Source organism: Harmonia axyridis, chromosome 2 (assembly GCF_914767665.1).
Source record: "Harmonia axyridis chromosome 2, icHarAxyr1.1, whole genome shotgun sequence".
Classification (NCBI taxonomy): domain Eukaryota; kingdom Metazoa; phylum Arthropoda; class Insecta; order Coleoptera; family Coccinellidae; genus Harmonia; species Harmonia axyridis.
Window position 1 is genome coordinate 12,061,883 of NC_059502.1, and position 24,888 is coordinate 12,086,770.

The following is a 24,888-nucleotide window of genomic DNA, read 5'->3' on the forward strand; positions in this document are numbered from 1 at the left end:
TTTCACAGAAAAGATATTGAAAAGTAAGAGGAGTTTTGGAGTACATGTACCATTCTTGAATGTGAATATGTTGACAAATAAAGTTGAATTTTTAAGAGGAATGTGTCTTTACTGTTTGGGTCCTAGACTTAATGAGTGACGCGTTATATCAAATGAACGAAAGTCCAACCTTTCAAGCATGTTTGGGGTATCACGTTTTCGTGGAAATCATTAAAACACTGATGGACGACTGACGAGAAGTTTATTGTGCACTTGGGAACATCTTTGATCACTTTATGAACTCAACTGGTCATCACCTCGTAACTTACTTCACTGAACTCTCCTCTTCCCAGTTCTATACATAACATTATATTCAACACCGTGAATTTCTTCTTCCTTCTCTTATTCTCTAAGTTGTATACCTGCGCAATGGTGTCATGGTGGCTGCACACTAATTAGGGTAGGGGGAAGATATTCTCTATTGTATCTTTCTGAAAAACCTATGAAGGGGAAAGTTGTATGCACAAGTAGCACGAAAGGCCATTGTTACACTAATGCAGGTACATTTATATTGAGTATTGTGACGGCTAGATATTATGTCAAATTGCAGTATATTCCCGTTTGATATCGTTATTTCGACTTCAGTTTGCAAGAATTGAACCTTCTCCAGGCTCTCCAGGATTTAATGTATTCAAATTTTGTTTATCTTCTTCGTCTGTTTCAGACAATCCCAGTTTTCGGAAGTTGTCAAAATTTATCTGTTCTTGTTGTAAGTTCATTATAACCCTTGTCTGCCTACTTATTACAAAGCATGAATCCTAATATTCAAAGTTTATTTGATTACAGAGGTCTTTCCTCATCAAGGAAATCTATTTTTTCCTCTTTCTCCGTCGATCCCATTCTCCAATCTTCGACCACCTCGATAAAATCCACAGTTCTGCGAACATCTCATCTCTCCGATATCCCGTCGAACGAAAATAAAAATCCTCAGGTGTCTGGCGCAATATTTCCAGGGCGTCAAAACTTGTTTCATCGAATTCGCCAGGTCGAAGTCAAACGTCGACATATGAAGTTCGAAATGCCCTTTTCGAGCGACGTAAAGGATAAATTGAATTCCATTCGAGGCGCTCAAACAAGTTGATTTGCCATAATTTGCTATTTTAGTGTCGGCTTTTTCTCCTTTTTGAATAGCTCCGGTTCTGACTTGGCAAGGATGTAGGTATATTTTGTGACTGCTCTTCAAGTGACTTAGACTTAGGTGGGGAGTTCAGATCGATATGTCTCAGGCAAGTGCTTCGCGATTAGTCAGTTTTGCAGTTTGTTCATGCAATGGGGAAATGTGAGGAGTCCATAAACCTTCTCAGCGATCAGTTCAAAATTTAGTACGCTTTATTTTACGCTGGAGACCATCGATTTTTGAAAGGTTTTCACTATTATTCATTTTAAAGAGTTTGCCAATATTTATCAATTTTTTTTCAATGACAAAAAAAATAATTAGACGAATTTCATTTTTTTATGAATTGTCACATAAAAATATCAAACAAAAAGTCTGTCAAAATCTGAAAATACGGTTCTTCTTAAATCAAAAATTGAGAAATAAAATCGTATTGTAAATTCTTGCATGTGGTAAAAGAGGACGGTAAATCAGAGAAACTCTTGAGGAGAGAGGAGTAGTTGAACATTGTCAGATCACGAGAATGCCACTTGGTATAAACCCTTCTTTAATATTTGACTCGTTTATTTATTGTTTATCGGTAGTATCAACTTCACTAATTAAGTTTTGGTCCTAGGCCTTTCAATTTGACAATGATTTTCATCGATTTGTGACAAGGAGCATTGTCTTGGTGAAAGATGATTTTTTTTGCATTCGAGGACGTTTTCGCTTAGTTTTTGCCATTAAAGGATCCAATAACGTTATATTATCTTCACATGATGTTACCTTTATCTAGAACAGCAATAAACAATATACCATACACGTTTCAAAATATGGATGCTGTTTGATATTTTGGTCGCATTGGACTGATATCTTCAATTCAATTGCTGTCTTACGCAACTTAAATTTACGATCGCCAAAACCATTTTTTGAACTTTATGGAATTCTCTTAAACTACCGAATTTAGTCGGTGGTTCTTCGATCGCTATTGCTTTGCTTGAAGCGTTATTTTTCTTATTGAAAAAGTGTTTTATTAATACACGAAATTGATATTTATCCATTCTTAAATCAACAACAAACGCACGTCACTTAACCTTCAATATCTTAATCCAGAGTTTTCATAACTTCTTACTGGAGCTAGAAACATGAAATAAAAACATTCTACAGGCACTTTTTCCAATATAATCCATTTATTTTTTATTGCAATTATTTTTGAAGTTATAATACAAGTTGAAATGTAAATCATACAAATTTTATAACAAATGAAATCCCATTTTCTCCCTTTTCAAAAAAATTATGACATGATATATAAATTTTTCATCAAAATATAAAAATTATCAAAAGTTTCACACGGTAAATCAACCAAGTGCCTCTCTATGATAATTATCTGTGAACTTCAGATAATTAAAATATTCGGTGACCACCAAGCTTTCCGGACTCAACATCGTTAGATTTTTTCCTTTGGTCACGTTTAAAGGACAACATTCATCAATTTGCAAATGTTGAAATGATCTAACTGTGTTAAATCCGGAAACCTTGGTGCCACTGAATATTCTAATCATCTGAAGTTATCATATATAGGCACTTGGTTTATGGGCCGGGTGAAACTGAAACTTGATGATTTTTATAGTTTGATGAGAAATTTATAAATCATATTATATTTTTTTTGAATGGAAAAAAACAGAGATTTAATTTACACAAGTCTGTATTATAACTTCAGAATCAATTGCAATAAAAAGCGAATGATTACATCAATGGATTCTGCTGAAAAGGAACATGTAGAATATTATTTTATGTTTATAGCACCATTAATGAAGGAGTTATGAGAACTTTTCATTTCAGGCCATTTTCCAATTTTCTCTAATTACTTGAAAACAGTTGAAAAGGTTACGGTTTTCACCAATTGAATTCTCCAAGCAATGTAGCCGTAAATAAGAGACTTATTTTTTTCTAGCTCAAAGGGATCCTGAGATTCCCTCACTAGGCAACGAATTTGGGACACCAGATTTATGTCAAACATATGTTCTTGAAAAAAATCGATGTTTACTATAAGTAACATCAAAAATAGCTAGTGCGCTACTGATCACTAAGTATGACAGCAATCAAGAGTTGAACCGTCTGAATTTTTCTGATGAAATGCAGCTCACAAACGAACAGACTAAGGACCGTTTCTAAAACTGAGGAAATTCAAATCCTGCTGAATTTTCACAGCAAATGAATTCAGTTATCCCCGAAACACCCTGTATAGAAATTGTACCATTCTCTTCCCCCCCAACCCCAACGCACGCCCATAATTCGATAACAACTAATCGCGTAACACCCTCTCCCCTCTCGTAAGAGTTCGCGAATTTCAGGTACACTCAGCCAGCCCGACCATCATCAACATTGAAATCCCCGCAGGAACGTGATCAGCAGACCGAACTCTGCCGCTACTACAACACACAAGCCGCTACCGCCGCCGCCGCCAAAGTTCCCGCGAAACTTTTTTCCCCGCTGACCCCCCGCCAGTTTGCAGTTTGTAATTCTAATCCGGCGTGCATAATCCCACGAAAACTCCACTTCTGGCGTACACATGTCGTGATTAATGAGCCCGAAATATATGTGACGTCTAGTATTGTGCGCCCGGCCGTAGAGACAGAAGAGGAGCAAGTTTGGGAATTATGTTTACGCGAGAGAGGACGGCGAAGTGAGCAGAAACCTTGCCCGTCACTGCCTGCACCGTTGATTTTCGAGTTGGTTCGATTTGATGTGGCCGAACGGCAAAGTTGCTTTACGATTTTGATTATTCTAAGGCCCAGTTTCACCAAATGCTTTAATCTTGACTTGGCTCTTAAGTGAGGCCTTAGATCACGATTAATGTAATGTAGCGTTTCACCACACTCCAAAGCGCCAGTTAATCGACCAATCGCGATTTAGCACTAATCGGCCATTTTTGGAGGATTATAACCTTTCAAGTTGAGATTAATAATTATTTATCAGTATGGAACTCTTGTCTATGTAATTATTTTTCCGGAAATTTCTAATTTTTGGGTCAATTTTATCAAAATATGACTATATGTATAGGCTCAATATTTCCCATTTAAAATACACGTAAACTTTGTTTTTGTGTTTTATGAAATTTATTGCAAAGAATAATTTATTGATATGTTTGATTGAAATATTATTTAAGAAGCAGTTGAACTTGTTAATAAAAATAAATAAGTTAATAAAATTACTTATATAGTTTTCTTTTCCAAAATGTGTGGTTAACTTCTGCAAGTTTCCGACATTTCGAAGCACATCACTCGACATTTTCGGCAAAAATTAACTTTGTTTTTTGTTTACAAGATGACAAATGATTTGAAATGTTATGAGTTATGAATGAATGACACCTGACACCTAGCGCCAATGGTGGTCATCACTGCTAATACGATACAGAACACTATATAACTTTTTGTTCACAACGTTGCCAAATGGTTTGACTATTTAATCGCGATTTGGTTAATCGCGATCATCTTCGGACGGGTTGATGCATGGTGAAACAGAAAACACTGTTAAGCCTGCTTTAGTAACAAACTGAGTTTAATCAATCTGGGATCAAGTGCTGTTTGGTGAAACTGGGCCTAAAGGTATTACACCCAGAGAGGAGCGATACCGTGATTTTCAAATCACGTTGTTAAACGTGATCGTTACTTTATGATATCAGTGAAATTAAAGCGTGACGTGATCACTGCTTAGGTATCGGAATTGGGTACGTTCTGTGCTGTGCTGTGCTTGTTATCAATATTTGTATGAATCTAACTAATCTTGGCTCGTTTATCTCGAATTGGTCATTTTCTTAGAGCTGACAGATTTTTGAAATCCTTATATGGTTATGAATGATTTTGGGCATCCAATAATAGATAATATAAATAAAAACACAAATTCAAACGTGAATATATATTGAAAAAATTAATAAATGACAAAATTCGAATTTTATTACCACCCCCAATTAGGCAGTAATTCAGTATGTAGTTGGTTATTATTTCTTCGTAGCAAGTATTATAGTTGCACACGTTCTACAAAAATACTTCCCAAAACCGATGAAGTTGCCAAAGGTTGCTGGGATTGTCGTAATAATGCAATTTCGGTAGTCGAAAAAGGTTCCGAAGCAATAGAAATTTACTATTGCAACAAGAAATACAGTGTTGGTATATGCGAGAGGACGGTGATATGCCCTGGAATGATACGATCTTAGATCTGTACCAACTGTGATAACGTCACGCTCTGTATTCGGTTTGCGGAACTGTGACTACTTGTGAAATTCTGATATCAGTGATTAAATCACAGTTCGTGAAATATCGGTCATCTTTAATTTAAACATGGGCGTGAAACTTTGCTTCCGCCGTTTTTTCGAAATACGAGGCTTTATTGTAAAAAACTTGATATACATTTATAATTCAAAGTCATCGCTGGCCACTCCTTTCTCCCATATTTCGGGCAGCGTACGAATCCCGTGTTGAAAAAACTGGTCATCTTTTGTAGCGATCCACGAATCGATCCGATTTTTTACTTTTCCATAAGACCGGAAGTGCTGGTTAGCCAGGCCGTGTTCTATTGCTCGAAACAAATGATAGTTGGAGGAGTCAACGTCTGGAGAATACGGCGGTTGGGGTAGGACTTCCCGTGTCATCAAGTATGTCTTGACCACTTTCGCAACATGGGGTCGAGCATTGTCATGCTGTAAAAACACTTTATCATGTCTCCGGTTGTATTGCGGCTGTTTATCTTTCAATGCTCGGCTCAAACGTATTAATTGCGTTCAATAACGATCGCCTGTGATTGTTTCAGTCGGTTGTAACAACTCATAATACACTAGGCCGAGCTGGTCCCGCCAAATACTGAGCATGAACTTGGGAACACTCAATATTCGGTTTGGCCGTCGACGTGGAAGCGTGGCCGGGATATCCTCATTATTTTCTGCGCTTGGGATTATCTAATGAACCCATTTTTCGTGTCCAGTCACAATGCGATGCAGAAATCTCGAGTTATAGAAAAAGAGTACAACGACTCCCAAACTCTTTTTTTTTCCTGTTAAAATAATGGGATATCAGGAAACAGCTCATAGGTATCGTGATTCCTTTCCGAGTTATAGAACTTTTCTGAAATGTTTAAAATGTTTCACTATATTTTAGTTTCTCTTATAGTCTATTTCTATTAGTTTTTTTCATTTGAGTGATTTTTTCATTCTATAAAAATTTGTTACGATCAGGTAGCTATAAAAGAAAATTGCTGTTTTATATAAACGTAACACCCTACACATAGTTTTTTTGCACCAAATTTACGTATATTTACGGAACCCCTAGTCGGATTATGATGCCGAATAAGGAACTCAACCGCGTCATTAAAAATCCTGACCAACCCTGAAAGTTTCGAATTATTATGTTGGTTTCGTCCTAGAATTACGGTCCGACAGAATTGAAATCGACCACGTATCAGTGAGTCGGATCTTATCGTTTGAAACTATTTCCAACTCGAAATTCGAAAATTGCAGACATCCTGAAGAAATAACAATACATCGTTTTCGAAATATCATTAATTATGTTAAAATCACACCATTTCCGTTTTGAATTCCATGGAATTGAAATTTGTGGCAACTTCTATTATATCAGGAATAGGTTACAAACCAAAAGTTCATGCCCAACTAATCCTGGTACGAGATACACAGGTTTGTGGTAAATTCGCTCTCATCAGAGCTAGGTCAACGTGGCACTCTCAGTCAATATTGTAATTTCCGGATTACGAAGTCAACCGTATTATGTGAATTGAATCACAGATATTCGATGCGCATATTTGAAATTATGAGATATGGAATCGTCGATGAAATAGGATGATATCGAGCCATTAAATCAATGTGCAGGATATGATATCCTTTCCTGATTGAGCACAGAGTGATGCCTGTGAATAAATTGAGTAATTTGGCTGGGACTGTCCTTTTAATCTGATTCAATTGCAGTCTATTGTAGCAAAAGAGAATCTTTCCTAGACGATGATGTAAATTGTTGGCCGAGACCAATAAAAGTTGAAGTTTGGTTATGTGTTTCTACTAGAGTATACAAAAAAATTATTTTTTCTATGAAATCGCAATCAACATTATAATAGTTTCAGGTTGTTTTTTTTAATAACGATTTTCGACTAGAGTAACAATTATTTGGTGTCATTTCTGATATTCGAAATGCTCGAGATGCCTTTAGTCAGCTTCGAATTTCGGACACCTTGTTATGTGTTTTCTTCAAACTTGTCAATTATTAATTAATCCTAAGTGTAGTTCTTTCCTTTAACATTGATTATTCCTGTATGGACGATTCACAGAAAGTTATTCTAACTGCCATACTTTTTCTGTGGACTGTAGGGCTCAATCTGCTTAAGAATGATCGAGCGCTCAATAGCTACTGTCTGTTGTTTTTTATTATTCTCGCTATTAACACAATTACGTGCGCCTAAATGCTTCTGCATTAGATCAATAATTCTTATATCATAATAAAATAAGAAAGAATCATTTTCGTTTCAATTTCTATCATCTACTTTCTGTCAGGCAACCCGAAATACATCCTTCGAAGTGTCAAATTATACTTGTTCTCTCGTTCGGAGGAAGAAGGAAAGCTCTTTTTTCTTTTCCGTACCATTTTTCCGAGAATATTTTATTGCTTACACCTTCCCATGACAGTAATGAGAACAACAAAAATGAATTATCCAATTTGGTGCAGTCATTTGAACGTCATGCCCTCACTCAATATCCTTAGACACTCTTTTATATATTAAGATACAGATGCAGAAAGCATTGATATTGTTTCTGTACTTCGAAATTTGAAAACGAGCCTCGATGTTGAAGCGTGTAACTTGCCATGTTCAAATGTCATAACCTACTCAACACAAATGACATAAGAAACGTCAAAAAAATGCACAGTGTTGCCATTATAACCATGCCCAACTGTATACTTTCTATTGAAAAACCCCCATATTCAAGGTGTATATCATTTCTCTCCCACCAGAATAAACTGTCTATCTGATTTATTCTCAAAGACTCAGCTATTGATTAAAATGATGAACCGACGCGAAAAAAACTCCAACTGACAACGTGGCGAAAAACATCCGATTGAAAAACGTAATTCGACAGGGCAGAAACAAACGGCTGTCATTATTGGAAATGATGAATTGGTCTTGATGGCGGTTGTGATGTTCAAGGGACTCATCGACTCACCTCCTCGTCTTGTGAGAGTAATCCCTCACGAAAGGCTGTCTCGACGACATCGGTGAGTTGTCATCTACGGAATACAATGTCGTCCTCGAATTGATATCCTTTTTCACAGGTCCCCCCGTTACTGGGATCGAAGGCGTCCAATTTTTTTTTGCGCCAATCGCAAAAAAAGCGTATTACGCTTCTCCGAACGAAATCAATTACACCGGAGACGTTTTTATGAAATCTATAACGAGGGTTTTTGCGTAGCAGGCGATGAGCAGGTTGAAATGAGGAATAACAACTGTGATTTGCTTATACACGTGTATGACGTTGAAATGAGAAGCTTCACTTCGGGATTGTGTTTACAGGGTTGAAGGAAACCTGTAATATACACATATAACATATTCCCTTTTCAACTGCGAAAAACCTAAAATCGGGTGAATTAGTAATGTAAAAATAACAGTTACGATGAAATAACAGAATAATCGATATTGTGAAAATAACAGTAACTGTTAGAGTAACATAATAATCGATAACGTTGAAACATGTAACATTTCACTCAATTGAAATTTCACCTTATTATTATAATTATCTGATTATTATGAACATTTTATAGTGATCCAAATACTCCAACTGTTCTGAAAACTTTCGATACTTTGTCTTTGCTTTCGAAATAGTCTTCAACCTAGGCAATCACCTCTTCATTAGAGCCAAATTTAGAGTCATCATATTATTGACCTTGGTTATCGATGGAGCAGCTTCTGAATTATAATTATCATCTTATAGAGCTTGCTTCTCAAGAGAAAAAGAAGTGATAAGGCACTGGTGGTTCTATCTGTGTGCTTTATTGTGTTAATAATTGTATTTTCTATTTTAATATGGTTTCTTATTTTAAGTATTGCAATTCTTGCCATTCCTGTACAAACTAACTGTAATTATTTCTTGATTTCAGGTATTGCGGTCGAATATCACCACCGAACATCATAATTGTGTGGTCATAACAATATTTTGAAGGTAAGTTCCTCATCAATTTGATTATAAAGATTGCGATGATATTGTAACGAATTACTTGTTTCACTTGCACCGATAATAACGGAATATAATACTTCGATAGATAGATGTTTATTCCGAAAATTTCATACAAGATGGAAGAATAAAAAAACTTTCACAAAAAAAAAAAATTACAAATAAACATGAGTTCCCCACTAAAACCGAAGTTGTGCGTGGGTGCTCATCCGCACTTGAAACAATCCTCTTCCCATTCTCAATTACACGTGCTAGAATGCAAACAAAATATCCGCAACAAGACATGAAATCCAATGCATAAACCATACATTTTTAGAAAGTTCAGGTTACGATTGAATGAAATAAACGAGAATTTGTTCTCTCCTCATTCTTTTCGTAGTACAAATTTCCAAGTCGAGCAGGGTAGGTTGTTTACCCCGTTTTTCTGATGATGTTATGGTTAGTGTCAAAATTGACCAAGTCAATACATAAAATGAAGGTTATGATATAAATGAAAATGCCTGCGAATAGATCACGACCTATCATCCCAGATGTCTAGCTAATCCAAGTACTGACACATCAATCCTAAGTGTGAATGAAGAATTCTTGTAGACAATATTAACTCATTGTACTTGTACAAAACTGTGACAAAAAAGTAAAGGTTGTTTTTTTTAGAGCTATAGAATTTTAAATTGCAATAAAACGATGGATTATTCGATTGACATGAATTTTATTTATCCGCAAGATAATCTTGTGGCATTACATTTTAAATATGATTTGGCATTTGACCGCCACGGCTGGCTCGGATGTAGTCCAATCTGGACGTCCAATTTTCGATTACTTTTTCGAACATTTGTGGCCGTATATCGGCAATAACACCGCGAATGTTGTTTTCCAAATGGTCAAGAGTTTGTGGCTTATCCGCATAGACGAATGACTTTACATAGCCCCACAGAAAGTAGTCTAGCGGTGTCAAATCACAAGATCTTGGAGGCCAATTCACAGGTCCAAACGTGAAATTAGGCGGTCACCAAACGTTTCTTTCAATAAATCGATTGTGGCACGAGCTGTGTGACATGTTGCGCCGTCTTGTTGGAACCACAGCTCCTGGACATCATGGTTGTTCAATTCAGGAATGAAAAAGTCAGTAATCATGGCTCTATACCGATCACCATTGACTGTAACGTTCTGGCCATCATCGTTTTTGAAGAAGTACGGACCAATGATTCCACCAGCCTATAAAGCGCACCAAACAGTCAGTTTTTCTGGATGAAACGGTGTTTTGACATACACTTGAGGATTAGCTTCACTCCAAATGCGGCAGTTTTGTTTGTTGACGTAGCCATTCAACCAGAAGTGCGCTTCGTCGCTGAACAAAATAAAATGGACGTAGTGTGCGATACGTATTCCGCACAGAACCATTATTTTCGAAATAAAATTGCACTATTTGCAAGCGTTGTTCGGGCGTGAGTCTATTCAGGATGAATTGCCAAACCAAACTGAGAATAAATCACATGACAGCTGTTAAATCGGTCACCATCTTGACAAGTAATGCCAACTTAAAGTTATATACCTCGAAAAAAAACACCCGTTAGAATGCCGATCTTATTCTCATAAAGACATGTTAGCTTTTTTTTTATAGCACCGTCTTCTACGTTACTATAAGCGTTATTCAACAATCACAAATTATTTGAGTACTGTTGGAGGTTCACTCCCAAAATTATTCAATATTTATTGACAATTTTTGGGATTATGGCAAAAATTTTCAAAACCAACATCTCAGACGTCAGACTTATAGAAAAACTTTTGCTCATTGAATTTTTTGTTTGGAATGACTTAGACTACTTTCAAAACTTTTCAACTTTTTTTTCAGCTTTTCAAAAATTTAGCCAATTTGACAGGAGGCCACTTTCCGTAATAAAGTGTGCGGTATCATTTCCTACTAAGATTGAAAAAAATTAGAACTTTCTCTTTGAGACCTTAAATAGAGAAAATCCCGAAAGCATTCAAAAATAGTAATTTACGTAACAAGTCCGGAAAATAGGTTTTTTTTGGACGAATAGACAAAATTCCAGGACGAGCGTAAGCGAGTCCTGGAAGTCTGTGAGTCCAAAAAAACCATTTTCGGGCGTGTTGCGTACAATATTTTTTCGGCAACCATGTAAAATAACACTATCGCTGCTGCTTTCCATATTTTATTGCGATTCCGATAAAAAAACATGCAAATTTTTGACAACTAATTTCATATGAACTGTCAGCCGTTATCTCGGTTGCTATGGATTCTATGATTCTTTTCCGGCCTAGTCCGGGAAGTACGTACTTTCCGGACTAGGCCGGGAAATGCTACTTTCTCAGAGAAAAAGCGTCCAGGAAGTGAGCACTTCCCGGACGGTTGCCGAAAAAGGTAATTAACAGATAGCTATAGATTGCAACGTATGCAAGTCCAACCACACGAACATTTCAGTCACCAATATAACCCATAACTGACAACTTTACAACCTCTTTCCGTTGACCATACAGCCGATCCCTTATAACAATCGATAGATAGGACGAAAGTTCATTTCTTCCCGATTTGCTTTTCTATCACCACAAATTCCAAGTTTGTGCAAATATCCGGGATCGTTTTATTGGCCTCGTCCTGAAAAAGTTCGTGACCTATTCGATTTTATAGCCGGGGCCAAGTTAGCGCGGTATCATTTGAATTTTCGACGAGGCGAGATCGCGAATCGGCGAACTCGTAGATTTTCTCAAATTGGATGCAAGCGCGCTCAGTACCTTGGGACCCGGGCCGGGATTTAGATACGGCTAGTTATTGCCTGCTTAAATCAAGTGAGTCCTAATAACGATCCTGTAGAGCTAATGGTGGGCGCTGAACGAAATACAGAGATGGAATTTTTTTTTACGTAGTCGAACATGCATCTCATAATAAAGTATCAGAACGAACGTACTCGTGTCTGATATTAGGCTGGACTGGCTTCGTAGTTTTCGCTTTGTTTGAATGCTTCACAAAAAGTGTTACAATCATCCAATAAAAGTCAAATATGCGCTGTTCTGTTCGATAACTTGATAATAATAGTGTCTCTATCGTAAGAAAAAATCCTACACGATATATGGGCGAAGAATAGCTTGAGCTATTTCATTTATCCCCAAAATGAAAAAAAATCAAGAAAAATACTAAAACATAGAAGCAAGAAACAACAACCTTGAACCAGCAATGAACAGCGAACTCAACTCAACAAATCATCTGTTCCCTCAATAAATTTTCTCTCAAAATTCGTCCCAATGATCACAAAGAGAGCACTCTACATGAAATTAATTAAACATTATGTACCTCCACTGCATTATAAGTGAAGGAGTGCTAAAATACTGCTGATCAACCGCACGAGAAGCAAGAGAGGAATGAAACGAAGACGAACCTGGATGTCATCATAATAAAAATAGGTGGAAACGAATCTAACTATCTTATACATATCCGAAATATAGTAGTGGACCAAAAAAGGAGCCTTGCGGAACGCCTGGGATAATTGAAAACATCTGAAAAAGTATCATGCAATCTAACACACTGGTATCTTCGAAAAAGAAAGGCCTTTAAAAACCTCTGAGCCGTTCCGTCAATACTGAAATAGATCAACTTAGCAAAAGGTAGATCATGGTACCTACTACTTGAGGCCAAACTACTACCCCCAAGTGCGTTGGCCATGGGCAGGATCAAGTGGTTGTCCCTTGATACCAAGTTCGGACTCCGGACTATACGTTGGATGCATAAGAACTTCCCATCCGAGCTCCTAGACCTTTTAGTTCGTCATTAGAGATGAAACATGATTTCTCTTCTGTTCACCAATGCTGACTAATTCAGTTCGATCACCAGCTTCAAACGGTCGACTTGTAAACAGAATTGAGTATTTGACCATATTTGAGCAGCTCATAATAGAGTATTCTCTGTCAACCCCATCAAACACACAGCAATACCTGCTTGGCTGTCAATACTGACGTAGTCACGGTCTGGGCCGCTTTGTTAGCTTTGTCGCTTGACATTGTCGTAAGTGAACCATTTTTCATCTTTGGTCACCATCCGATTCAAAAATCTCTTTACGAAATATCTCACCTTTCAAACAGATTTCAGAAAGTTGAATAGAATAACTGCTCGTCACGTATAAAAGACTTACAAACAGGCGTGCCACAAGGCTCAATATTGGGACACTATTTATCCTATACACGAATGATCTATGACTATTTTTGGATATTGAATCTAAGAAAACTTGCAGCTATGCAGATGGTTCAGCAGTACTAAATAAATATAGCAATATGATCGAACAAATGTCAGAAAAATCCTTAGCTGATGCCCAAAACTGGTTCGAGGTTTTATGATAAATATGGATAAAACCCAAAAGCTTACCTTCAACACCAAAAAGCAGACGAATGGGTCCTTGGTATACTTAGGAATAACATTCCAATCTTCACCAAGCTGGAACAAATATAACGACGAGTTATGTGAAAAGCTTTTTACAGCGATATTTTTGATTAGAAGAGTCAAGCATATTTCGAGAGTGGAGACTTCCAAGATGACAGCCTTCCACTGTGTATGATGTATGGAATCACACTTTGGGGACAGAGTTCTGCTATAGAAAATTCTCTGAGAACACTATATGGGATGAAGCAAACGGACAGCTGTCGTAGTGTTTTTAAAAGAGAGAAAAGATGCTTTCCGTAACATCCTGTCCAATTCTGACCTGTGAAAAGTATGTCCATCAAAACAAGACCAAATTTCAGACAAATTTTGGCTATCATGGTTATAATACATAGCTTCTGCTGCTTCTTCTCACTCCTCATCTAACTAACTCATCAGAAGAATTACTGCACATTTTGAAGACGAACTGGTGTTCTCACAAGAGTGAATTGACGCATCGAGTGGTGCTTCACATGAACATGCACACAAGGCCAATCGACGCGTCGATCAGGTCTGGCCAGCTTTGCGTTGCATAGATTGTAGTATGTTCCCTTAAATGTCTCATTATGTATGTATGTCTCATTATGTATGTTGCCTTGAATGTCTCATTCAGGCAAATCTGTGCACTATTACCCGAATAAATTCGACTTCAAATTTGGATACGCAAATCACCACAACATCCTTCTCTGCGATACACAATCAGCATTTTGAACCATCTCTTACAATAAGTCGACAATTGGCGTATAGGCGACCTTTCAAACTCCACCCCCTTAAACACCCCATCCCTGACCTCCTCCTTTCCTCAATCGATTTCTCCCGTGAAAAATGACCTCCCCCTTCCACCCACGTCACATTTCACGTCGTCTCTTTCCGCCCATAGAAATGCTAATGACCGATATGAACGTAGAGAGTTGGGGGGTGGCAGGCAGAAAGGGAAAAATTAGGCGGGGGCCTGTTCCTATCTCCGCAACTCTTTCCGACCCAGCGCGAAGAAGAGGACGTGCCGAAACTTTCCCGGGAAATTCAATTAGTGTCCGATGGCTTTCCGCGTCGAATTCCGCGCGCTGTCTTCGGCCATATATTCGGACCGGATTTCCTTCCGGTTTCACCCCCCCTCCTCCCTCTAATTCCCCGGTGAATGATTGCGTCAAGTATTCGCGGTAATTTGTGGGGTTTCGTAGGGACCCCGAACTTTTGATTGGATTCGTTGCGAAAACGTTTTCTTCGTGCGCTGGGAGGTGCAGCAGGTTCGGTTTTTTTTTTCTTTTCTTTTTTTTTGGTTTAATTATTTCCGATAATGGGGGGTTTGAATGGCGTTTTCGGGGAATGAGTCTTTGGGGTATTTTTTAGGAATTTTTTTTATAATGAGGTCCTCAAAAATTCGTATGGCTACTCTGTCAAAAATCGTTCGTTATATTAAAAAGTAATTAGGCAATTAGCGTTATTGGATTTTAGAGCGTTCGTCTCTGAACAGAGCGTAGTATCAATTTGTCATGTTGTCTGAATTTTTCTAGTTCAGAGATGGAAATGGTCTCGAACGATACATAAATAATATCTTATCCTCTCTTCTTAATAAGTCATTTTTTCCTTAATATCAGGGTGTACATAGGTTTGTTATTTTTATTTTGAAATGGTCTACACCCTAAATTATCAGAATTTATTCTAGTATTATATAACAAATTTCTCAAGGTGATTCACAGAAAGTAATCCGCTTGAGCTTGTCTTGAAATCAACTCAAGTTCAAGTCAAGTAGTAGTTTTTCAATGTCAAGTCAAGCATTTATTTATTGTGTACTTGATATTTAAAAACTACTACTTGACTTAAACTTGAGTTGATTTCAAGTCAAGCTCAAGCTACTTGAGCTTGAGTAAAATAGCTTGAATATCGAGCCAAGTCGTGAATCCCTACGCTTTAGGGCCGGCGATCTTGGAGGATATGTGATGAGTCTATCAGTTCCTACACAATTATTTTCAACCTTTTGGCTTTCTTTCTCGAGCCGAGTTTTGTTGGGGCGCCCTCTCCCAGGGGATCACGGTATGTCGTCCCGAGATCGGTGGCGGACCCTTGAGTTAGGCAATCCAGCGATCACCGCCCAAGACACACCCTCTCACACCTTCGTGGAGAGGTGACTCTGCTGAAGGCGGCAACTAAAGTGTGGCGCGACACTCATGGCGCCATCTCTTCAGCAGACAGAGTCACTACACACTCCCCCACCAGCACCGAGCGAGTCTTTCTCGAGCCGATTTTGTGTAGGGGCACCCTCTCCCAGGAGATTAAGGTGTGTCGTCCTGAGATCGTTGGTGGATTCTTCAGTTAGTCAATCCAGCGATGCCTGCCTAATACTCTTTGTGGAGAACTGATTCTGCTGAACGCGGTGACCCCTAACAATCTGCCGAGGTGAAGGTGAAGTGTGACGCGACACCCATGACGACATCTCTACAAACTCTTGATCTAAATTAGGGATTCACGGCTTGGCTTGATTTTAAAGCTACTTGGCTTTAACTTGACTTGATTTCAAGTCAAGCTGAAGTCAAGAAGTAGCTCTGGAAAATCGTCTTACAACAGGAGCTGAAGATGCTGGCGTTGATTAAAAATCCTTGGCCATTTTGGCCAAGGTTAGTAGGATATTTCCGAAACTACCAAAATCTACCAATAGATTTCATGGAATTGTGAGAAAACTACTATTATAGTCACACTGGCGAATGATTCAGTCTTTCGGCGCTCGAGGAATCCCCTTATTTAGTCTGAATGCGCACGAGATTGCAGAAATATATGCTGTGCGACGCTTGCATATCAAGCTCAAGTAATATCAAGTATCTTGATATCAAGTCAACCAATTAGTATCTTAAATCAAGTTAAGTCATCAGTGGTAGGTTCCTACTTATTTAGTCTTGATTATGTACCCAATAATTACCGTCGTAATCCATCTGATCTCCTTTAATGCACATGGATTTTTTCTGAGGAGCACCCTGAATAATTTGGTATAAAAAACTGATTCTGATATTCAAGATTACTTAAACATAAAGAAAAACCATTCACAAACGAGCACTGATTCAGATGAAACAATTCCTGAAAGATATCTAACCGTACACATTTTCATAATTAACAAAACATAACCTACAGAACACAAATGACATATGAAATGTCAAAAAATGAAATAGTGTTGCCATTATAACTATTTTAAATTGTACCATTCCTACCGGAAAACCCGTCACAACTAAAACCCAACGTAGGCAAATTCACCCTCATAACCTGTTGTTCCAAACTTTTCCATAAGGACGGCTTTCCCGGAGATCAACGGTGAAAATCAAGGACGGCATTGTTGTCTACCCCCAACCGAGGGGGGTGGGGGGCTGCACCCGCTAGATTATAGGAGACGACCATCAGAAACTGGGAGACAAGACATCCCTACTCATTTTGCCGAGCCAGGCATTTCCCGCAATTCGTTCAAGATGAATTTTCATGCAGACCCGGGGATGTCTGAGGGAATTCCTACATGGGAAAATGGCGGTTTTGAATATCGGGTTGACGTCCCGGCGTTCCGCGGTAATTTGATTTTCCACATTGTCCGGCTTTTGAAGTTTTGTGTGTTTAGGGCGAATTCGGGCTGAAAGGGAATGCGTTTGACATTCGAATTGACTTTTGGGAAAGGGGGCAGGAGGAAAAGTTTGGTGTGGAATAAGAGCAACGGTTTATATGGCTTGTCGATTATTTGAGGTTTTAATGAGTTTAGTTTTAACGTTGAGAAAGCCTATACAGGGTGTTAGTGAAAAAGTGTGACGAACTTCAGGAGGTGATTCTGCATGAAAAAATCAAATTGTGTCATTTTGCTGCATTGTTTCTGTTCGCAAATGCTTCCTATTCCAAGAAACGGGATGTTGAAGTTTTATTCAAAAGTAGACTATTTATTTAATGCTTTGAATCTGGTCGAGATATTCAATTGAAATTTGGTGGGTTTCTAGAGGTTTTCATTGCGCTTTTATTCATATTCCATCAACAAATTTATTTCTCTATTTCAGTATCGTAATGAATTCATTGAAGTTCTAAAAACAGTGTAATGAATTCATTACAGCATCGTTTTCAGTTATATTTGTTTTTTTTGGTTGTCTATACTGACTTTCAATCCTATCAAATTTCAACAAACGTCAATAATTGTAATTATAATAAAATTTGGATATAGTGAAATGATTTTTACATTATTCGCAATTTCTCTTAATTCTGGTGGTGTTAAATCTCGTCACAGACTTTATTCACGAATGTAATGCGTAATTGTAAATTATTTCAAAATTCGAAACGTACGATTCATATTCGAATTCCGTAATCTGTCAATTTTTTGTAACAATCACACCAACTGCCAAGATACAATACAAATGTCACTAGGATATATAATCTGAATTTTTCATTGAATTTCTTCAATATTTCACAAAACTTGACTGAAATAGAGAAAATATCGTCTAATACTCGTTGCAGAAGGCAATTCCAAAACTTTTGCGTTCGAAAACTTGCTCTTTCGTCGCTCGTTTTGAGCCCATTTTGCAACTTGTGTTAGAATATGCTATCCCTTACAAATACCTTCTTCACAGTAATTACATGTACTGGACTAGAGATTCGGAGGTTGTTGGTTCGAGTTCCGCTCGAGGAGTTACTTTTCTCAAAATGGAAAAATTGTCTGCTAGCCATCAAATATACCGGCGTGAACTTGGCAGCCACTTTTCAGCAGCCGATTTCATTCCAGCAGCCAAACGACCAGTGGCGTCGGTAGAATTCAAAACTAACGAATCGATCTGTTTTTGGGGTGCAACGCAAGAATTTGCTTTTTGAGTTTACTTGAACGACTTCAGTCAAGTTTTATGACATTTCAATGCACAAAATAATATTATAGATGAACTTGAATTATGCTGATCAATGAAACGACGGGGTATATACAAGTATTTTCACGAATGAAACCTTGAAAAACGTTTGGCCAAGTTGATATTTGGAATACTTACTCTTCAATAGAAACAGAATAACATATCCGAAGCACATTGATTTGCAGGCCGTCTAAGGGGTAGTATACACTTGTGAATTTTTCGAAATTTTCAAAAATGACCCTGTCAAAAATGTTTAGCCAAGTTGATATTTGGTATTATTACTCCTAAATAGCTAAAGAATAACATATCCGAAGCACATTGATTTGCAGGCCGTCTAAGGGGTAGTTTACACTTGAGAATTTTTCGAAATTTTCAAAAATGACCCTGTCAAAAATGTTTAGCCAAGTTGATATTTCGTATTATTACTCTTAAAGAGCTACAGAATAACATATCCGAAGCACATTGATTTGCAGGCCGTCTAAGGTGTAGTTTACACTTGTGAATTTTTCGAAATTTTTGAGAATGACCCTGTCAAAAATGTTTAGCCAAGTTCATATTTGGTATTATTACTCCTAAATAGCTAAAGAATAACATATCCGAAGGATTTTGATTTGCAGGCCGTCTAAGGGGTAGTTTACACTTGTGAGTTTTTCGAAATTTTTGAGAATGACCCTGTCAAAAATGTTTAGCCAAGTTGATATTTGGTATTATTACTCTTAAAGAGCTACAGAATAACATATCCGAAGGATTTTGATTTGCAGACCGTCTAAGGGGTAGTTTACACCTGTGAATTTTTCGAAATTTTTGAGAATGACCCTGTCAAAAATGTTTAGCCAAGTTCATATTTGGTATTATTACTCCTAAATAGCTAAAGAATAACATATCCGAAGGATTTTGATTTGCAGGCCGTCTAAGGGGTAGTTTACACTTGTGAGTTTTTCGAAATTTTTGAGAATGACCCTGTCAAAAATGTTTAGCCAAGTTCATATTTGGTATTATTACTCCTAAATAGCTAAAGAATAACATATCCGAAGGATTTTGATTTGCAGGCCGTCTAAGGGGTAGTTTACACTTGAGAATTTTTCGAAATTTTCAAAAATGACCCTGTCAAAAATGTTTAGCCAAGTTGATATTTGGTATTATTACTCTTAAAGAGCTACAGAATAACATATCCGAAGCACATTGATTTGCAGGCCGTCTAAGGTGTAGTTTACACTTGTGAATTTTTCGAAATTTTTGAGAATGACCCTGTCAAAAATGTTTAGCCAAGTTCATATTTGGTATTATTACTCTTGAATAGCTACAGAATAACATATCCGAAGCACATTGACTTGCAGGCCGTCTAAGGGGTAGTTTACACTTGAGAATTTTTCGAAATTTTCAGAAATGACCCTGTCAAAAATGTTTAGCCAAGTTGATATTTGGTATTATTACTCTTAAAGAGCTACAGAATAACATATCCGAAGCACATTGATTTGCAGGCCGTCTAAGGTGTAGTTTACACTTGTGAATTTTTCGAAATTTTTGAGAATGACCCTGTCAAAAATGTTTAGCCAAGTTCATATTTGGTATTATTACTCCTAAATAGCTAAAGAATAACATATCCGAAGGATTTTGATTTGCAGGCCGTCTAAGGGGTAGTTTACACTTGTGAGTTTTTCGAAATTTTTGAGAATGACCCTGTCAAAAATGTTTAGCCAAGTTGATATTTGGTATTATTACTCTTAAAGAGCTACAGAATAACATATCCGAAGGATTTTGATTTGCAGACCGTCTAAGGGGTAGTTTACACCTGTGAATTTTTCGAAATTTTTGAGAATGACCCTGTCAAAAATGTTTAGCCAAGTTCATATTTGGTATTATTACTCCTAAATAGCTAAAGAATAACATATCCGAAGGATTTTGATTTGCAGGCCGTCTAAGGGGTAGTTTACACTTGTGAGTTTTTCGAAATTTTTGAGAATGACCCTGTCAAAAATGTTTAGCCAAGTTCATATTTGGTATTATTACTCCTAAATAGCTAAAGAATAACATATCCGAAGGATTTTGATTTGCAGGCCGTCTAAGGGGTAGTTTACACTTGTGAGTTTTTCGAAATTTTTGAGAATGACCCTGTCAAAAATGTTTAGCCAAGTTCATATTTGGTATTATTACTCCTAAATAGCTAAAGAATAACATATCCGAAGGATTTTGATTTGCAGACCGTCTAAGGGGTAGTTTACACCTGTGAATTTTTCGAAATTTTTGAGAATGACCCTGTCAAAAATGTTTAGCCAAGTTCATATTTGGTATTATTACTCCTAAATAGCTAAAGAATAACATATCCGAAGGATTTTGATTTGCAGGCCGTCTAAGGGGTAGTTTACACTTGTGAGTTTTTCGAAATTTTTGAGAATGACCCTGTCAAAAATGTTTAGCCAAGTTCATATTTGGTATTATTACTCCTAAATAGCTAAAGAATAACATATCCGAAGGATTTTGATTTGCAGGCCGTCTAAGGGGTAGTTTACACTTGTGAGTTTTTCGAAATTTTTGAGAATGACCCTGTCAAAAATGTTTAGCCAAGTTCATATTTGGTATTATTACTCCTAAATAGCTAAAGAATAACATATCCGAAGGATTTTGATTTGCAGGCCGTCTAAGGGGTAGTTTACACTTGTGAGTTTTTCGAAATTTTCAAAAATAACCCTGTCAAAAATGTTTAGCCAAGTTGATATTGCGCAAAGTTATTCTTCAACAGCTAGCGAATAACATATCCGAAGCACATTGATTTGCAGGCCGTCTAAGAGGTAGTTTGCACTTGTGGATTGTGGACAGTCTTCCCACCGCATAATTGCGGGCTATTGTGGCTCATTGTTGTGCAACTTGTAAAGTCTTATTTGGGTTTATTTGACTCGAATCTATATTCCATAGGAGATTAACATGAAGGTAACACAACCAAATATTATCATGGCTAAAAATTTCAGACAGGGTCATTCTCAAAAATTTCGAAAAATTCACAACTGTAAACTACCCCTTAGACGGCCTGCAAATCAATGTGCTTCGGATATGTTATTCTGTAGCTAATTAAGAGTAATAATACCAAATATGAACTTGGCTAAACATTTTTGACAGGGTCATCCTCAAAAATTTCGAAAAACTCACAAGTTTAAACTACCCCTTAGACGGCCTGCAAATCAAAATCCTTCGGAAATGTTATTCTTTAGCTATTTAGGAGTAATAATACCAAATATCAACTTGGCTAAACATTTTTGACAGGGTCATTTTTGAAAATTTCGAAAAACTCACAAGTGTAAACTACCCCTTAGACGGCCTGCAAATCAAAATCCTTCGGATATGTTATTCTTTAGCTATTTTGGAGTAATAATACCAAATATCAACTTGGCTGAACATTTTTGACAGGGTCATTATTGAAAATTTCGAAAAATTCACAAGTGTAAACTACCCCTTAGACGGCCTGCAAATCAATGTGCTTCGGATATGTTGTTCTGTAGCTATTTAAGAGTAATAATACCAAATATCAACTTGGCTAAACATTTTTGACAGGGTCATTTTTGAAAATTTCGAAAAACTCACAAGTGTAAACTACCCCTTAGACGGCCTGCAAATCAAAATCCTTCGGATATGTTATTCTTTAGCTATTTAGGAGTAATAATACCAAATATCAACTTGGCTAAACATTTTTGACAGGGTCATTTTTGAAAATTTCGAAAAATTCACAAGTGTAAACTACCCCTTAGACGGCCTGCAAATCAATGGGCTTCGGATATGTTATTCTGTAGCTTTTTAAGAGTAATAATACCAAATATCAACTTGGCTAAACATTTTTGACAGGGTCATTTTTGAAAATTTCGAAAAATTCTCATGTGTAAACTACCCCTTAGACGGCCTGCAAATCAATGTGCTTCGGATATGTTATTCTGTAGCTATTTAAGAGTAAAAATACCAAATATGAACTTGGCTAAATATTTTTGACAGGGTCATTCTCAAAAATTTCGAAAAACTCACAAGTGTAAACTACCCCTTAGACGGCCTGCAAAAAAAAATCCTTCGGATATGTTATTCTTTAGCTATTTAGGAGTAATAATATCAAATATCAACTTGGCTAAACATTTTTGACAGGGTCATTTTTGAAAATTTCGAAAAATTCACAAGTGTAAACTACCCCTTAGACGGCCTGCAAATCAATGGGCTTCGGATATGTTATTCTGTAGCTCTTTAAGAGTAATAATACCAAATATCAACTTGGCTAAACATTTTTGACAGGGTCATTTTTGAAAATTTCGAAAAATTCTCAAGTGTAAACTACCCCTTAGACGGCCTGCAAATCAAAATCCTTCGGATATGTTATTCTTTAGCTATTTTGGAGTAATAATACCAAATATCAACTTGGCTGAACATTTTTGACAGGGTCATTATTGAAAATTTCGAAAAACTCACAAGTGTAAACTACCCCTTAGACGGCCTGCAAATCAAAATCCTTCGGATATGTTATTCTTTAGCTATTTAGGAGTAATAATATCAAATATCAACTTGGCTAAACATTTTTGACAGGGTCATTTTTGAAAATTTCAAAAAATTCACAAGTGTAAGCTACCCCTTAGACGGCCTGCAAATCAAAATCCTTCGGATATGTTATTCTGTAGCTATTTGAGAGTAATAATACCAAATATCAACTTGGCTAAACATTTTTGAGAGAGTCATTTCTCAAAATTTTGAAAAATTCACAAGTGTAAACTACCCCTTAGACGGCCTGCAAATCAATGTGCTTAGGATATGTTTTTCTTTAGCTATTTAAGAGTAATAATACCCAATATGAACTTGGCTAAACATTTTTGACAGGGTCATTTTTGAAAATTTCGAAAAATTCACAAGTGTGAACTACCCCTTAGACGGCCTGCAAATCAATGTGCTTCGGATATGTTATTCTGTTTCTATTGAAGAGTAAGTATTCCAAATATCAACTTGGCTAAACGTTTTTCAAGGTTTCATTCGTGAAAATACTTGTATATACCCCGTCGTTTCATTGATCAGCATAATTCAAGTTCATCTATAATATTATTTTGTGCATTGAAATGTCATAAAACTTGACTGAAGTCGTTCAAGTAAACTCAAAAAGCAAATTCTTGCGTTGCACCCCAAAAACAGATCGATTCGTTAGTTTTGAATTCTACCGACGCCACTGGTCGTTTGGCTGCTGGAATGAAATCGGCTGCTGAAAAGTGGCTGCCAAGTTCACGCCGGTATCAAATATTATGATTCAGAAACTTAAATCATACTGAAGTCGATAAAATATCGACGACGTTAGAGAAAAGGTGAAGAGAATCGTGATGATCACCGATAGTGAATTGAGTTCCCTTCCAACATCAACGTTCTCTAACCCTCGCGAACTTCATAGTTTGAAAGTGATGCTACTACTAACATTTGATTCGGTTTCTTGAAATGAGGTTGGAACTCAGTTTCCTCGGTGGCTTAGTTGGTGAGAGCATTAGACTAGTGATTCGGATGTTGTGGGTTCGAGTCCCGCTCGAGGAGTTATTTTTTTCGGAATTAAAAAATTGTCTGTTAGCCATAAAATATTATGCTATTATAAATTATATTTCAGACATCAACCAATTTTTATAATTGCAGTTAATGTTAGAACTGCAGAAAAAGAATAGTCAAAAAGAAGTGGTGAACATAAATCTATGGTTTGACAATTGAGAATGCCTAGCTGTTTTGCTATTTCTGTTCAGTGTAGTTTGAATATTCATCATAAATCGTTTCACGCTAGAACAACGCTTCCAAATTGGGGAAATTCACTTCGAAAAAATAAATCTGTTCGTGAAATTCCTATAGAACTTTGTCCATTTCACGGTCAAAATAATCGGTCTTGTGAACAAGCAGTTCGAGCAATTATTTATCGTTTTCGCACTTATTTTACTCTTCTCGATTCAAAACCATCAACAAAACAAAGAAATGTGCTTCCGAAGAAAATATTGCTGCTGTAGCTTGAAGAGTTGAAGAAGACGCCGAAATGACTATACGTCGCTGTTCTCAACTTGTTGGCCTTTATTCTACGTATGGATCTTGGCTTACGTGGCTATAAAATATATCTGGTGCAAGAATTGAAGTCAATTGACTATCGTTTACATCGCATTTTTGCTGATTGGGTTAAATTGAAACTTGCCGAAGATGAGCATTTTATCGAAGAATTTTGTTCAAAGGTAAGGCTCATTTCTTATTAAATGGCTAAGAAAAACCCCTGTATATGGAG

General features: G+C 37.0%; 1 protein-coding gene across 7 annotated transcripts in view; it reads left to right on the forward strand.

Moving 5' to 3' along the window:
- LOC123674023 (tyrosine-protein phosphatase Lar) overlaps positions 1–24,888 on the forward strand; it is a 570,788-nt gene that overhangs the window by 82,889 nt on the left and 463,011 nt on the right. For all 7 annotated transcript variants that reach the window (XM_045608828.1, XM_045608831.1, XM_045608826.1 and 4 more), the window contains exon 2: positions 9,283–9,344. The gene's annotated coding sequence lies outside the window, so the exon portion shown is untranslated. The remainder of the gene's footprint in view (positions 1–9,282; positions 9,345–24,888) is intronic.